Raw genomic sequence first — 15000 nt, forward strand, 5'->3', positions numbered from 1 at the left:
TTACAAGTATACACATCAGGGTCATACCAAAAAAAAAAAATACAACCGACACAAAATGTCAACTAAATGGTCACACATTACACAACCTGCTCATTACAACACTAGATATTCAGATTATTGACCTTTTAATTATGCGATGCGTGTGGAGCATTCACTTATATGACCCGATGCAAACAACCTTCCCTAGTCATGGTGCAAAAAAGAATAACAAATCCAACCAATAAAAAACATCAACACACATGATCACACATAAAACTCAACACTGCAATGTCAAATATTCGGGTCAATGATCTTTAACTATTCACTAACGTATATGACCCGATGCAAACAACCTTTTCTAGTCATGGTGTAAAAAAATACAAATCTGCATAACACAACCTTCTCACTGCAACGTTAGCTATTCAGGTCAATGACCTTTAATTATTCACTGACCAGATGTGTGTGCAGCATTTACTTACTTGACCAGCTGCAAACAACCTTCCCTAGTCATGGTGCCAAAAAACACAAAACGTCAACAAAATGGTCACGCATAACACAACCTGCTCACTGCAACATTAGAAATTCCAATTAATGACCTTTAATCACGCACTGACCAGATGTGTGTGCAGCATTGTCCTTTATGACCCGATGCCAACAACCTTCCCTAGTCATGGTGCAAAATCAAAAATCCAACCAACACAAAATATCAACAAAATGGTCTTGCATAACACAACCTGCTCACTGCAATGTCAGATATTTGGGTCAATGCCCTAGTTAATTATGCACTGACTTATATGACCCAATGCAAACAACCTTCCTTAGTCATGTATGTCAATGTATGTATGTATAATATTTGTGTGTGTGTATATATATATATATATATATATATATATATATATATATATATATATATATAATCTCCATCTTCTTCGGCTTATCCGAGGTCGGGTCGCGGGGGCAGCAGTCTAAGCAGGGAAAAACAGACTTCCCTCTCCCCAGCCACTTCGCCTAGCTCCTCCCGGGGGATCTCAAGGCGTTCCCAGGCCAGCCAGGCGACAGTCTTCCCAACATGTTCTGGGTCTTTCCCGTGGCTTCCTACCGGTCGGTTGTGCCCGAAACATCGCCCTAGGGAGGCGTTCGGGTGACATGTTGTGTTACATGTGAACATGCCTGTTGACATTTTATGAATATATATACGTGTATGTATATGTGTGTATATATATATATATATATATATATATATATATATATATATATATATATATATATTTTTTTTTTTTTCTTTTTGCACCATGAATAGGGAAGGTTGTTTGCATTGGGTTGTATAAGTCAGGGCATAGCAGGTTTTATATATATATATATATATATATATATATATATATATATATATATATATATATATATAAAACATGCTCACTGCAACATTATATAGTCAGATTAATTACCTTCAACTATTCCCTGACTTATATAATGCAAACAACCTTCCCTATATATATATGTATATATATATATATATATATATATATATATAGTTGAAGGTAATTAATCTGTTATATATATATATATATATATATAGCCACAAAATGCACACATACATGGTCACATATAACACAAGCTCAGCTCACTGCAACATTATATAGTCAGATTAATTACTAAGAATTATGCACTGACTTTTACGACCCGATGCAAACAACCTTCCCTAGTCATGGTGCAAAAAAATATATATATTTTATATATATATTCCCGGGGCTTCACGGTGACAGAGGGGTTAGTGCGTTTGTCTCACAAAACGAAGGTCCTGCAGTCCTGGGTTCAAATCCAGGCTCGGGATCTTTCTGTGTGGAGTTTGCATGTCCTCCCCGTGAATGCGTGGGTTCCCTCCGGGTACTCTGGCTTCCTCCCACTTCCAAAGACACGCACCTGGGGATAGGTTGATTGGCAACACTAAATTGGCCCTAGTGTGTGAATGTGAGTGTGAATGTTGTCTGTCTATCTGTGTTGGCCCTGCGATGAGGTAGCGACTTGTCCAGGATGTACCCCGCCTTCCGCCCGATTGTAACTGAGATAGGCGCCAGCGCCCCCCGCAACCCCAAAAGGGAATAAGCGGTAGAAAATGGATATATATTCCCAAAATGTCAACAGGCATGTTCACATGTAACACAACCTGCTCATTTGACTTGGTGGACATTATAAAAAAACGCCCAATCAACATTAAAAAATGCACCCATTTAAATCCATTACAAGGCATGATGGGAAAAATGCAAAACACTCTCCACATTTATCCATGTTAGCGCACTTTAGCTGCTTGATATTTCTGATTGATTACAAAACTTTAAGGAGGCTGTCACGGAAGTAAACAAGGTAGGAGTCGACCACACCCGTGACGTAGACCCTGCGAGGTTAGCATGTGGCCACGCTAACAGTCAGCATGTCATGATCACATATTTGCAAACCATTACCGACTCAAGGTCAAAGGTTTTATTTTCTTGCATAAAAAAAAACAAAAAAAAAACGCCCAGTTGTGTTCCATAGATGATCTTCGAGCTGACATTCTTTCCCAGCGGTGTTATCAGGACCGCCGTGTTGTGTCTGCGCCTGTTGACATAGATCCGCACACAAGCCCGTGCTCGCCTCGCGCGGCTACAAACAGTGTCGGCTTTCACACGCTCCCGCCCGCACGCCATTGGCCGGGCCGGCCGTGGGAGCCCGGGTGACGTCACCCCCCGCGCCGGCGGCTATGTGGGCGACAGCTGCAATGGTAGAGCGCTAGCTTAGCCAGGTAGCAAGATGTGTTCTCTCCACCAAAGCAACGTTTTGAGCGTGATTTAACGTTTTTTTAAGGACTTCAGTTCCAACGTTATCCACTATAAATGACAAAAAAACAAGTTCTCTGGCCTGACTGAAAAATTCAGCCATCAATCTCGCTAACTCTAACATGTTAGGATAGCATGCTACCATTTAAGCAAAATCCCGTTACTGTCATCAATCATCAGAGGTGGCTACATTCACTCTGTTACATCTACTTGAGTAACTTTTGGGATAAATTTTACTTCTAAGAGTACTTTTTTTGCAACATACTTTTACTTTTACTTGAGTATATTTATAGAGAAGAAACGCTACTTTTACTGCGCTCCATTTATCTACATTCAGCTCGCTACTCGCTACTTTTTTTTTTTTATCGATCTGTTAATGCACGTTTTGTTTGTTTTGATTTTGTCAGACACGCATTCAAAGTAGGATCTACGCATGCCTGCGTTTCACCAATCAAATGCAGTCACTTGTGACGTTGGACCAATCAAACAGAGCCAGGTGGTCACGTGACCGTCACACGTAGAACCCGACATGTTGAAAAACTTATTGGGGTGTTACCGTTTAGTGGTCAACTGTATGGAATATGTACTGTACTGTGCAATCTACTAAGAAAAGTTTCAATCTATCAACCAATCAATCAAAAGTGTAAAGGAAAAAAAGACACTTTTTATTCCAACCGTACTTCCCGTCATAAGCCTAAAGACTGATCGCACAGTTCCTGTCTTCACAATAAAAGTGCCGCTCCATCGCGCCTGCGCTAACAAAATAAGAGTCTCCGAAAGCCAAAGCAAACAAGCTAGCAAGCTACGGAGTTTGCCGCCAATGTATTTCTTGTAAAGTGTATAAAAACGAATATGGAAGCTGGACAAATAAGATGCCAAAAACCAACGACTTTCATGTGGTATTAGACAGAAAGGAGGAACTTTTTTTCTCCTCCATTTGAAAATGTGGACATTATCAGCACTATACTGTCTGATTCCAATCAATGCAAGTCATCAGAATCAGGTAATACACCAACTTATATTCTTGTCTTCATTAAAGATAGGAATCTATATGTTAAACATGCATGTATATTCATTAAAACACCTTTAACATGTCAACAAAAACGGCAAAATAAATAAATATAAATTATATACTGTATATATAAAGGTATGTATATATATGATATGTGTGTGTATGTATATATGAGGTAGATCACTCGATTTGGTCATTTATTAAGTAATTGATTAACGTTGAAAAACTTATTGGGGTGTTACCATTTAGTGGTCAATTGTAGGGAATATGTACTGTACTGCAATTTACTAATACAAGTTTCAATCAATCAATCAATCAATCAATCAATGCCTACTGAGCCTATGGTGCTGTTAAGTTATTGTGGCTCAATTTGCCTTAATTTTTATTTTATTTTAATGTATTATTATTTAATATATATTATTGTTTTAGTTGTTTAAGAGATATTCCTGGCTCTGAATTTGTCCATTGCTATTTTAATGTTTTTGTGCATTACTTGTTGCCGTAATTATTAAACAAACAGTTTACTCATCAGTTACTCAGTACTTGAGTAGTTTTTTCACAACATACTTTTTACTTTTACTCAAGTAAATATTTGGGTGACTATTTCTTACTTTTACTTGAGTAATAAATCCCTAAAGTAACAGTACTCTTACTTGAGTACAATTTCTGGCTACTCTACCCACCTCTGTCAATCAGGATATAACACGTTTTCCTTCATGTACGACTCCACCTCTGAGAAGGAAAAAATGCAGATGTGTATCAAGTGGCTAGGATTTGGTGCGCTCACTGCCGTGGCCTGTGTTCGATTCCTGTTTAGGGAACTTAGCATTGTAGCATCTATGTCTGAGTGGTGAATAATGTGAGAACTTCAGAGTCCCTAAAAAACATGGCTGACCTTGTAGTTCGACAACAACAACATTGTCAAAATGTTCTTTCATAAAGACAACACAGTTGTCAATCTTGCTACCTGGCTAAGCTACCAAGCTACCATTTGAGCTAATACCCCTGTAAGGGTGAGTTGGCACAGGGATTGTGGTGTAATACACCTCCAAAAAAAGCATCCATACTGCTACCTCGTTCATATGCTAACTAGCATGCTGCCATTGAAGCTAATTCCCCCGTAAAGCGTTTTGGACTGCTAGCTGCTAACACTGTAGCTAACAACTATGATATTACAAATAAATAAATAACAAATGTTCAGTATTACATGACACTTCTTAGACCAGGGGTAGGGAACCTATGGCTCTAGAGCCAGATGTGGCTCTTTTGATGACTGCATCTGGCTCTCAGATCAATCTTAGCTGACATTGCTTAACACGATAATTATGAATAATTCCGCTGGAATTCACAGTGCTAGAAATAACGTTCAAAATATAAAACATTCTCATGCATTTAAATCCATCCATCCGTTTCCTACCGCACTTGTGCAAGAAGTCGCATTAATGGTAAGAAGTATTTTATGTCACGATGGGGGGGCTGCGGGGTCGTTCTCCCAGGAAGGCAGACAGACTACTCGGGACATGGTATTTAGGTAAAAACATGACTTAATTTAAACTAAAAAAAGATACAAACAAAAATCGCTCACAGCGGAGGCACAACTTGGGCTAAGGAAGAAAGCTAACGCATAAACAAACTATGAACATAAATCAAACAAAACTTACTTGGCATGGCATGTAGCACAAAACTATGGCAAGGCATGAAACAAGTCAGCACAGAGCGAGAAAAGATCACATTGACGCCAGGGCGACTGACTGGCAAAGACAAGCTTAAATACTGCCTCTGATTAGTGCTCGGGAAGCAGGTGAGCGGGCATTTTGTCCACCAGAGACAGGTGGACAAAATGAGTAACCAAGGAAACCAGACAAAGGAGTGGAAAAAAACAGGAACTTAAAGAGTCCAAAAGACAAACAGCACATGGCCAAACAAAAACATGATCAACAGAGATGACATTTTGATTATTATTGGTTAGCTTCAGAATAACAATGTTATGAAAAAGAATAAGAGACTTTTTATACTCTAAAAATGTTGGTCTTACTTAAAAATGCAGGCATTTAGTTGTATTCAGTGTTAAAAAATATGATATGGCTCTCACGGAAATACATTTTGAAATATTTGGCTTTCATGGCTCTCTCAGCCAAAACGGTTCCCGACCCCGGTCTTAGACGGTCCAAAGACCAGACATGAAGAATTTAGCCATCCATCTCGCTAACTCTCACATGTTAAGCTAGCATGCTAACATTTCAAGCTAATTCCAGCTAAAGTCATCAATCATGATATCACACACGTTTCCCTTCATGTACGACTCCACCTCTGAGAGGAAGAAGTTGCTCATACAGATACCCTTCTAGTCCTTGGTGGCCTAGTGGTTAGCTTTCATTGCTCCTAATTCCTTGGATAGGGTTTGATTCCCATTCAGGTAACTTAATGTTTTAGCCACAGGGGAACTACAGCGCTTGCTTAGCATGCGACTTAGCAAGAATGAGCTTAAAGGGGAACATTATCACCAAACCTATGTAAGCGTCAATATATATCTTGATGGTGCAGAAAAAAGACCATGTATTTTTTTAACCGATTTCCGAACTCTAAATGGGTGAATTTTGGCAATTCAAACGCTTTTCTGTTTATCGCTCTTTTAGCGATGACATCAGAACGTGACGTCACCGAGGTAACAAAATATCATTTCATTTTCACATTACAAACACCGGGTCTCAGCTCTGTTATTTTCCGTTTTTTCGACTATTTTTTTGTAACCTTGGAGACATCATGCCTCGTCGGTGTGTTGTCGGAGGGTGTAACAACACTAACAGGGAGGGATTCAAGTTGCACCCCTGGCAAGAAATCTGCCGCCAGACCCCCATTGAATGTACCAAAGTGTCTGCACATTTGACCGGCGATGCTAAGACAGACATGGCACAGAGATGTATGGATAACCTGCAGATGCATTTGCAACGATTAAGTCAACGAAATCACAAAGGTGAGTTTTGTTAATGTTGTTGACTTATGTGCTAATCAGACATATTTGGTTGCAGCATGACTGCCAGCTAATAGATGCTAACATGCTACGCTAATCGATGCTAACATGCTATTTACGCTAGCTGTATGTACATTTGAAACTAGATACCCACATTTAATGTGAAACAAACACTTACCAATCGACGGATTTAAGTTGCTCCAGTGTCACAAGATGCGAAAGTCCTGATCGTTTGGTCCGCACATTTTACCGGCGATGCTAATAAGGCAGCAATGCTATGGGCCACTTCATTAGGTACACCCATGCTAAGGCCGAATAGCGTCAATAGCTATTCGCTCAATAGCTTCAATTTCTTCTTCAATTTCGTTTTCGCTATCTGCCTCCATACTCCGACCATCTGTTTCAATACATGCGTAATCTGTTGAATCGCTTAAGCCTCTGAAATCCGAGTCTGAATCCGAGCTAATGTCGCTATATCTTGCTGTGGTAACCGCCATGTTGTTTGTATTGGCAGCACTGTATGACGTCACAGGGAAATGGATAGTGGTTTCGCAAATAGGGAAAATCAAGAACTTTAAAGCTTTTTTTAGGGATATTCCGGGAGGTGTAAAATTTTGAAAAAAACTTCGAAAAATAAAACAAGCCACTGGGAACTGATTTTTATTGTTTTTAACCCTTTTGAAATTGTGATAATGTCCCCCTTCAAGTAGTAGCGCGCTAGTTAGAATTTCATAATTTTCTTGGAGGTGTATTACACCACAATCCCTGTGCCAACCCGCCCTTAGAGGGGAATTAGCTCAAATGGTAGCATGCCAGCAAGATTGACGCCCACGTTTTCCATACAAAAACAAGTTTTGAGAATGTTGTCAGCCATGTTTGCTAAGGACTCTGAAGTTCTCACATTTTTCACGGCTCAGACATTGTTGCTAAAACGCCAAGTTCCCTGACCGGGAATCGAACCCGGGCCGCGGCGGTGAGAGCGCCGAATCCTAACCACTAGACCACCAGGGACTTAATGATGTCCGTATGAACATGTATGAAACGTGAGTGATATCATGATTGATGACTTTAGCGGGGAATTAGCTGAAATGGTAGCGTGCTAGCTTAAGAAAAGCATCAATCCTCATATGCTAACTAGCGTGCTACCATTTAAGACAGGGGTCACCAACCTTTTTGAAACCAAGAGCTACTTCTTAGGTACTGATTAACGCGAAGGGCTACCAGTTTGATACACACTTAAATAAATTGCCTGAAATAGCCAATTTGCTCAATTTACCTTTAAAGGCCTACTGAAATGAGATTTTCTTATTTAAACTTGATCATTTCGCAATATTGCCATATTTTTGCTGAAAGGATTTAGTAGAGAACATCGACGATAAAGTTCGCAACTTTTGGTCGCTAATAAAAAAGCCTTGCCTGTACCGGAAGTAGCAGACGATGTGCGCGTGACACATCCTCACATTGTTTACAATCATGGCCACTAGCAGCTAGAGCGATTCGGACCGAGAAAGCGGCAATTTCCCCATTAATTTGAGCGAGGACGAAAGATTTGTGGATGAGGATAGTGAGAGTGAAAGACTAGAAGAAAAAAAAGATGAGGGCAGTGGGAGCGATTCAGATGTTATTAGACACATTTACTAGGATAATTCTGGAAAATCCCTTATCTGCTTAATGTGTTACTAGTGTTTTAGTGAGATTATATAGTCATACCTGAAAGTCGGAGGGGTGTGGTGACCGCCAGTGTCTCTGAGGGAAGCCGCGGAGGAGCCGAGAAAGTTTGACAGCTGCAGGAGGAACGACACAAGCTCCGCTCACGTTTACGGTAAAAGACGACTTATTACCACAATTTTCTCACCGAAACCTGCAAGTTGACGTGTGGTAGAGAACCATGTTCGCTTGACCGCTCTGTTCCATATTAAAGCTTCACAACAAACAAAGAAACACCGGCTGTGTTTGTGTTGCTACAGCTTTCCACCGACATCATTCTTCTTTGTAGTCTCCATTATTAATTGAACAAAATGCAAAAGATTCAGCAACACAGGTGTCCAGAATACTGTGTAATTATGCGATAAAAACAGACTACTAAACCGGCCGTATTGGCATGTGTCGCAATGTTAATATTTCATCATTGATATATAAACTATCAGACTGCGTGGTTTCAGTAGGCCTTTAACTCTAAGTTATTATTAATCAATCAATCAATCAATGTTTACTTATATAGCCCTAAATCACTAGTGTCTCAAAGGGCTGCACAAACCACCACGACATCCTCGGTAGGCCCACATAAGGGCAAGGAAAACTCACACCCAGTGGGACATCGGTGACAATGATGACTATGAGAACCTTAGAGAGGAGGAAAGCAATGGATGTCGAGCGGGTCTAACATGATACTGTGAAAGTTCAATCCACAATGGATACAACACAGTCGCGAGAGTCCAGTCCAAAGAGGATCCAAGATACAGCAGCGAGAGTCCCGTTCACAGCGGAGCCAGCAGGAAACCATCCCAAGCGTAGGCGGACCAGCAGCGCAGAGATGTCCCCAGCCGATACACAGGCGAGCAGTACATGGCCACCGGATCGGACCGGACCCCCTCCACACGGGAGAGTGGGACATAGAAGAAAAAGAAAAGAAACGGCAGATCAACTGGTCTAAAAAGGGAGTCTATTTAAAGGCTAGAGTATACAAATGAGTTTTAAGGTGAGACTTAAATGCTTCTACTGAGGTGGCATCGCGAACTGTTACCGGGAGGGCATTCCAGAGTACTGGAGCCCGAACGGAAAACGCTCTATAGCCCGCAGACTTTTTTTGGGCTTTGGGAATCACTAATAAGCCGGAGTCCTTTGAACGCAGATTTCTTGCCAGGACATATGGTACAATACAATCGGCAAGATAGGATGGAGCTAGACCGTGTAGTATTTTATACGTAAGTAGTAAAACCTTAAAGTCACATCTTAAGTGCACAGGAAGCCAGTGCAGGTGAGCCAGTACAGGCGTAATGTGATCAAACTTTCTTGTTCTTGTCAAAAGTCTAGCAGCCGCATTTTGTACCAACTGTAATCTTTTAATGCTAGACATGGGGAGACCCGAAAATAATACGTTACAGTAATCGAGGCGAGACGTAACAAACGCATGGATAATGATCTCAGCGTCTTTAGTAATAATTAATGATATTTATCTTTGTGGAAACACTGATCATCTTAATGATTTCTCACAATAAATATAAATAGAAACAGATAAATATCAATATGCAACACTTTATTTTTGTATTTTCTCTAAGTGCACATTTTTCAAATTGAACTTTTTCAAAGGATCACTCCTAAGACAAGGCACCAAAAGTTTGGTGCAGCCGGGTGGGCTTTGAATGTTAAATTGTCAGGAAAGAAGAGGACGGAATTTAAAAGGTAAAAAGGTATATGCGTTTAAAAATCCCACATTGGTGACCCCTGATTTAAACTAATTCTTGCTGAAGTCATCAATCATGAACGTTACGCACATTTTTTCACCATGTATGACTCCACCTCTGAAAGAAAACAGTTGCATATACATATATGTATGTATATGTATATACATATGTATATATACATACATATATGTATATGTATATACATATGTATATACATATACATATATGTATGTATAACAGGCTTCCATCCTGCTTCTTAATCTCCTTTTTTAATCAATCCGTCAGAAAAGTTCCAGTGGAGAATGCGGGCATCGATCCCGCTACCTCTCACATGCTAAGCGAGCGCGCTACCATTTCAGCTAATTCCCCTGTAAGACAAGCTAAGCTAGCTGCTATCAGACACAATCACACAAACGTCAGTCAGTCGGCAAAAGTCCGGACTTTGGACTATTTCAGTCCCTTTGTCAGCGTCTTATATTTTAGTGAGGGTGTTACTGCAGTACTTTTAAGTAATACTACAGTGTGTGTATCCTGAAGGCCACGCCCGTCATACAGACTTTACTGACGTCCACACGTGTCCCACAAGATGGACGACTGCACACATGGGGTCGGCTCTCAAACTCTAAAAAGTTCCACTGGAGGATGCGGGCATCGATCCCGCTACCTCTCACATGCTAAGCGAGCGCTCTACCATTTGAGCTAATTCCCCTGTAAATACTGTCTGTCGCCAACATGCTATTTTCTCTGAACGGGAATCGGACCCAGAACACGACAATAATAGGGACCAATCCTAACCACTAAACCACCAGGGACTTGATGGATGTCTGTATGAACAACGTCTTCCTCTCAGAGAAAATGTGTTCGATGACTTTAGCGGGAAGTATCAATCAATCAATCAATCAATGTTTATTTATATAGCCCTAAATCACTAATGTCTCAAAGGTCTGTACAAACCATTACGACTACGACATCCTCGGAAGAACCCACATAAGGGCAGGGAAAACTCACACCCAGTGGGCAGGGAGAATTCACACCCAGTGGGACGCCAGTGACAATGCTGACTATGAGAAACCTTGGAGAGGACCTCAGATGTGGGCAACCTCCCCCCTTCTAGGGGACCGAAAGCAATGGATGTCGAGCGGGTCTAACATGATACTGTGAAAGTTCAATCCATAGTGGCTTCAACACAGCCGCGAGAGTTCAGTTCAAAGCGGATCCAAGACAGCAGCGAGAGTCCCGTCCACAGGAAACCATCCCAAGCAGAGTTGGATCAGCAGCATAGAGATGTCCCCAACCGATACACAGGCGAGCGGTCCATCCTGGGTCCAGACGAGCGGTCCATCCTGGGTCCCGACTCTGAACAGCCGGTCATCGGACCGGACCCCCTCCAAAAGGGAAGGGGGGACAGAGGAGAAAAAGAAAAGAAGCGGCAGATCAACTGGTCTAAAAATGGAGTCTATTTAAAGGCTAGACTATACAAATGAGTTTTAAGGTGAGACTTAAATGCTTCTAATGAGGTAGCATCTCGAACTGTTACCGGGAGGGCATTCCAGAGTACTGGAGCCCGAACGGAAAACGCTCTTTAGCACGCAGACTTTTTTTGGGCTTTAGGAATCACTAATAAGCCGGAGTCCTTTGAACGCAGATTTCTTGCTGGGACATATGGTACAATACAATCGGCAAGATAGGATGGAGCTAGACCGTGTAGTATTTTATACGTAAGTAGTAAAACCTTAAAGTCACATTAGCTTAAATGTTAGCACGCTAGTTAGCATGTGAGAGAGTTAGCGGGATTGATGCTTTTCTTAAGCTGGCACGCTACCATTTAAGCTAATTCCCGCAAAGGTTTCCAATCATGATATCACACACGTTTTCCTTCATGTTCATAAAGACATCCATCAAGTCCCTGGTGGTCTAGTGGTCAGGATTCGGCGCTCTCACCGCCGCGGCCTGGGTTCGATTCCCGGTCGGGGAACTTTGCATTTTAGCAACTATGTCTGAGTGGTGAATAATGTGAGGAATTTCAGAGTCCCTGAAAACATGGCCGACCTTGTAGTTTGACAACAGCCTCAGACCCCATCTATACTAAGCCGGTTAAGGTTATCCAGGGTAAATCCCACCTAACCTTATCCACACACACACACAATGGTCTTTAAGACCACCTTCCCCCTGGTATGCACACGCGGAAAATGCACACGTCGTAGTCACCACTCATCACCAGTGTTGCATGTGTGCAAGTTCTTAAAGGGGAACATTATCACCAGACCTATGTAAGCGTCAATATATACCTTGATGCTGCAGAAAAAAGACCATATATTTTTTTAACCGATTTCCGAACTCTAAATGGGTGAATTTTGGCGAATTAAACGCCTTTCTGTTTATCTCTCTGTGGCGATGACGTCAGAACGTGACGTCACCGAGGTAACACAGCCGCCATTTTGATTTTCAACACATTGCAAACACCTGGTCTCAGCTCTGTTATTTTCCGTTTTTTTGATTATTTTTTGGAACCTTGGAGACATCATGCCTCGTCGGTGTGTTGTCGGAGGGTGTAACAACGCTAACAGGGAGGGATTCAAGTTGCACCACCGGCCCGAAGATGGGAAAGTGTGTGCCGCCAGACCCCCATTGAATGTGCCGGAGTGTCTCCACATTTTACCGGCGATGACAGACATGGCACAGAGATGTATGGATAACCTGCAGATGCATTTGCAACGATAAAGTCAACGAAATCACAAAGGTGAGTTTTGTTGATGTTGACTTATGTGCTAATCAGACATATTTGGTTGCGGCGTGACTGCCAGCTAATCGATGCTAACATGCTACGCTAATCGATGCTAACATGCTATTTACCGGCGGTGCTGAAGCAGACATGGCACAGAGATGTATGGATAACCTGCAGATGCATTTGCAACTATATTACGTTTCCTTACACCCACATTTAATGCGAAAAAAACACTTACCAATCGACGGATTTAAGTTGCTCCATTATCACAAAATGCGAAAGTCAATCAATCAATGTTTATTTATATAGCCCTAAATCACAAACGTCTCAAAGGTCTGTACAAACCATTACGACTACGACATCCTCGGAAGAACCCACATAAGGGCAAGGAAAACACACCCAGTGGGCAGGGAGAATTCACAACCAGTGGGACGCCAGTGACAATGATGACTATGAGAACCTTTGAGAGGACCTCAAATGTGGGCAACCCCCCCCTCTAGGGGACCGAAAGCAATGGATGTCGAGCGGGTCTAACATGATACTGTGAAAGTTCAATCCATAGTGGCTCCAACACAGCCGCGAGAGTTCAGTTCAAAGCGGATCCAGACAGCAGCGAGAGTCCCGTCCACAGGAAACCATTCAAGAGGAGTCGGATCAGCATCGTAGAGATGTCCCCAAACCGATACACAGGCGAGCGGTCCATCCTGGGTCCCGACTCTGGACAGCCAGTACTTCATCCATGGTCATCGGACCGGACCCCCTCCACATCCTGATTGTTTGGTCCGCACATTTTACCGGCGATGCTAACGCAGCTATTCTGCCATGCTATGGCTATGAATAGCGTCAATAGCTATTCGCTCAACAGCTTCAGTTTCTTCTTCAATACTTTCATACTCCAACCATTCGTTTCAAAACATGCGTAATCTGTTGAATCGCTTAAACCGCTGAAATCCGAGTCTGAATCCGAGCTAATGTCGCTACATCTTGCTGTGGTATTCGCCATTGTTTGTTTGTATTGGCAGCCCTGTATGACGTCACAGGGAAATGGATAGTGTCTTCGCAGAGAGCGAAAAAAAGGCACTTTAAAGCTTTTTTTAGGGATATTCCGGGACCGGTAAAATTTTGAAAAAAACTTCAAAAAATACAACAAGCCACTGGGAACTGATTTGTATTGTTTTTAACCCTTTTGGAAATTGTGATAATGTTCCCCTTTAAATTAAATGTAACTTATCTGAACAAAATCCAGTGTTGTGGTATTTTAATGAACTGGAATCCAGTGTGACTGATCAAATCTTTATAAGGCACGTAAACAATGTGATAAAGAACATTTCACATCAGTCAAATTAGGGATAAAGATATCTGGTCAGGACCCTTTTCAGTCTTTTGTCTTCACTTCGATTGTCCATTCCTTTCTGCTGACTTTATATACTCTGGACCTAGACGTTGAGTACAGGACACAATAACTGATCCATTCTGCTTTGCCAGTCCAAAAGCATTCGCCGTTTTCCGTAGTCTTCCCTCGACGGCCAGGTATTACAATGCACGCGCTACCTTTTTATCTCATCCACAGGAGCTCGCATTCTCCTTGTCTCTCCTTCGAAAAATGGACAACATTTTTCGCTAAATAGCATCGCAGCTAATCCGTCCGGACATTGGAAAGTCCTCTTGCTGTCGGTGAAGTGTTGTATCCCAATTAGCTGTGGGGAGTGCTCAGAGAGTATGGGGTATCGGACTGTCTTATTGTGGCGGTCCTCTCCCTGTAGGATCAGTGCCAGAGCTTGGTCCGCATTGCCGGCAGTAAGTTGAACACATTTCCAGTGAGGGTTGGACTCCGCCAAGGCTGTCCTTTGTCACCGATTCAGTTCATAACTTTTATGGACAGAATTTCTAGGCGCAGTCAAGGCGTTGAGGGGTTCCGGTTTGGTGACCGCAGGATTAGGTCTCTGCTTTTTGCGGATGATGTGGTCCTGATGGCTTCATCTGACAGGGATCTTCAGCTCTCACTGGATCGGTTTGCAGCCGAGTGTGAAGCGACCGGAATGAGAATCAGCACCTCCAAGTCCGAGTCCATGGTTCTCGCCCGGAAAAGGGTGGAA

General features: G+C 42.0%; 1 protein-coding gene and 2 non-coding genes across 6 annotated transcripts in view; 2 read left to right on the plus strand and 1 right to left on the minus strand.

Annotated features, from left to right (window-relative positions):
• Nucleotides 1-15000, plus strand: part of mmp11a (matrix metallopeptidase 11a) — a 36601-nt gene that overhangs the window by 2302 nt on the left and 19299 nt on the right. The window contains exon 1 of one of the 4 annotated variants that reach the window (XM_061896304.1): nucleotides 12766-12919. The exons of the other annotated variants lie outside the window; for them this stretch is intronic. The gene's annotated coding sequence lies outside the window, so the exon portion shown is untranslated. Of the gene's footprint in view, nucleotides 1-12765; nucleotides 12920-15000 lie in introns of those variants that run through there. 4 annotated transcript variants of the gene reach the window in all.
• Nucleotides 7715-7786, minus strand: trnae-cuc (transfer RNA glutamic acid (anticodon CUC)). The gene has a single exon. It is a non-coding gene; the product is annotated as a tRNA-Glu (tRNA).
• On the plus strand, nucleotides 12083-12154 carry trnae-cuc (transfer RNA glutamic acid (anticodon CUC)). The gene has a single exon. It is a non-coding gene; the product is annotated as a tRNA-Glu (tRNA).

This window comes from Nerophis ophidion, linkage group LG01 (genome assembly GCF_033978795.1).
Source record: "Nerophis ophidion isolate RoL-2023_Sa linkage group LG01, RoL_Noph_v1.0, whole genome shotgun sequence".
In the NCBI taxonomy this organism is placed as follows: Eukaryota; Metazoa; Chordata; class Actinopteri; order Syngnathiformes; family Syngnathidae; genus Nerophis; species Nerophis ophidion.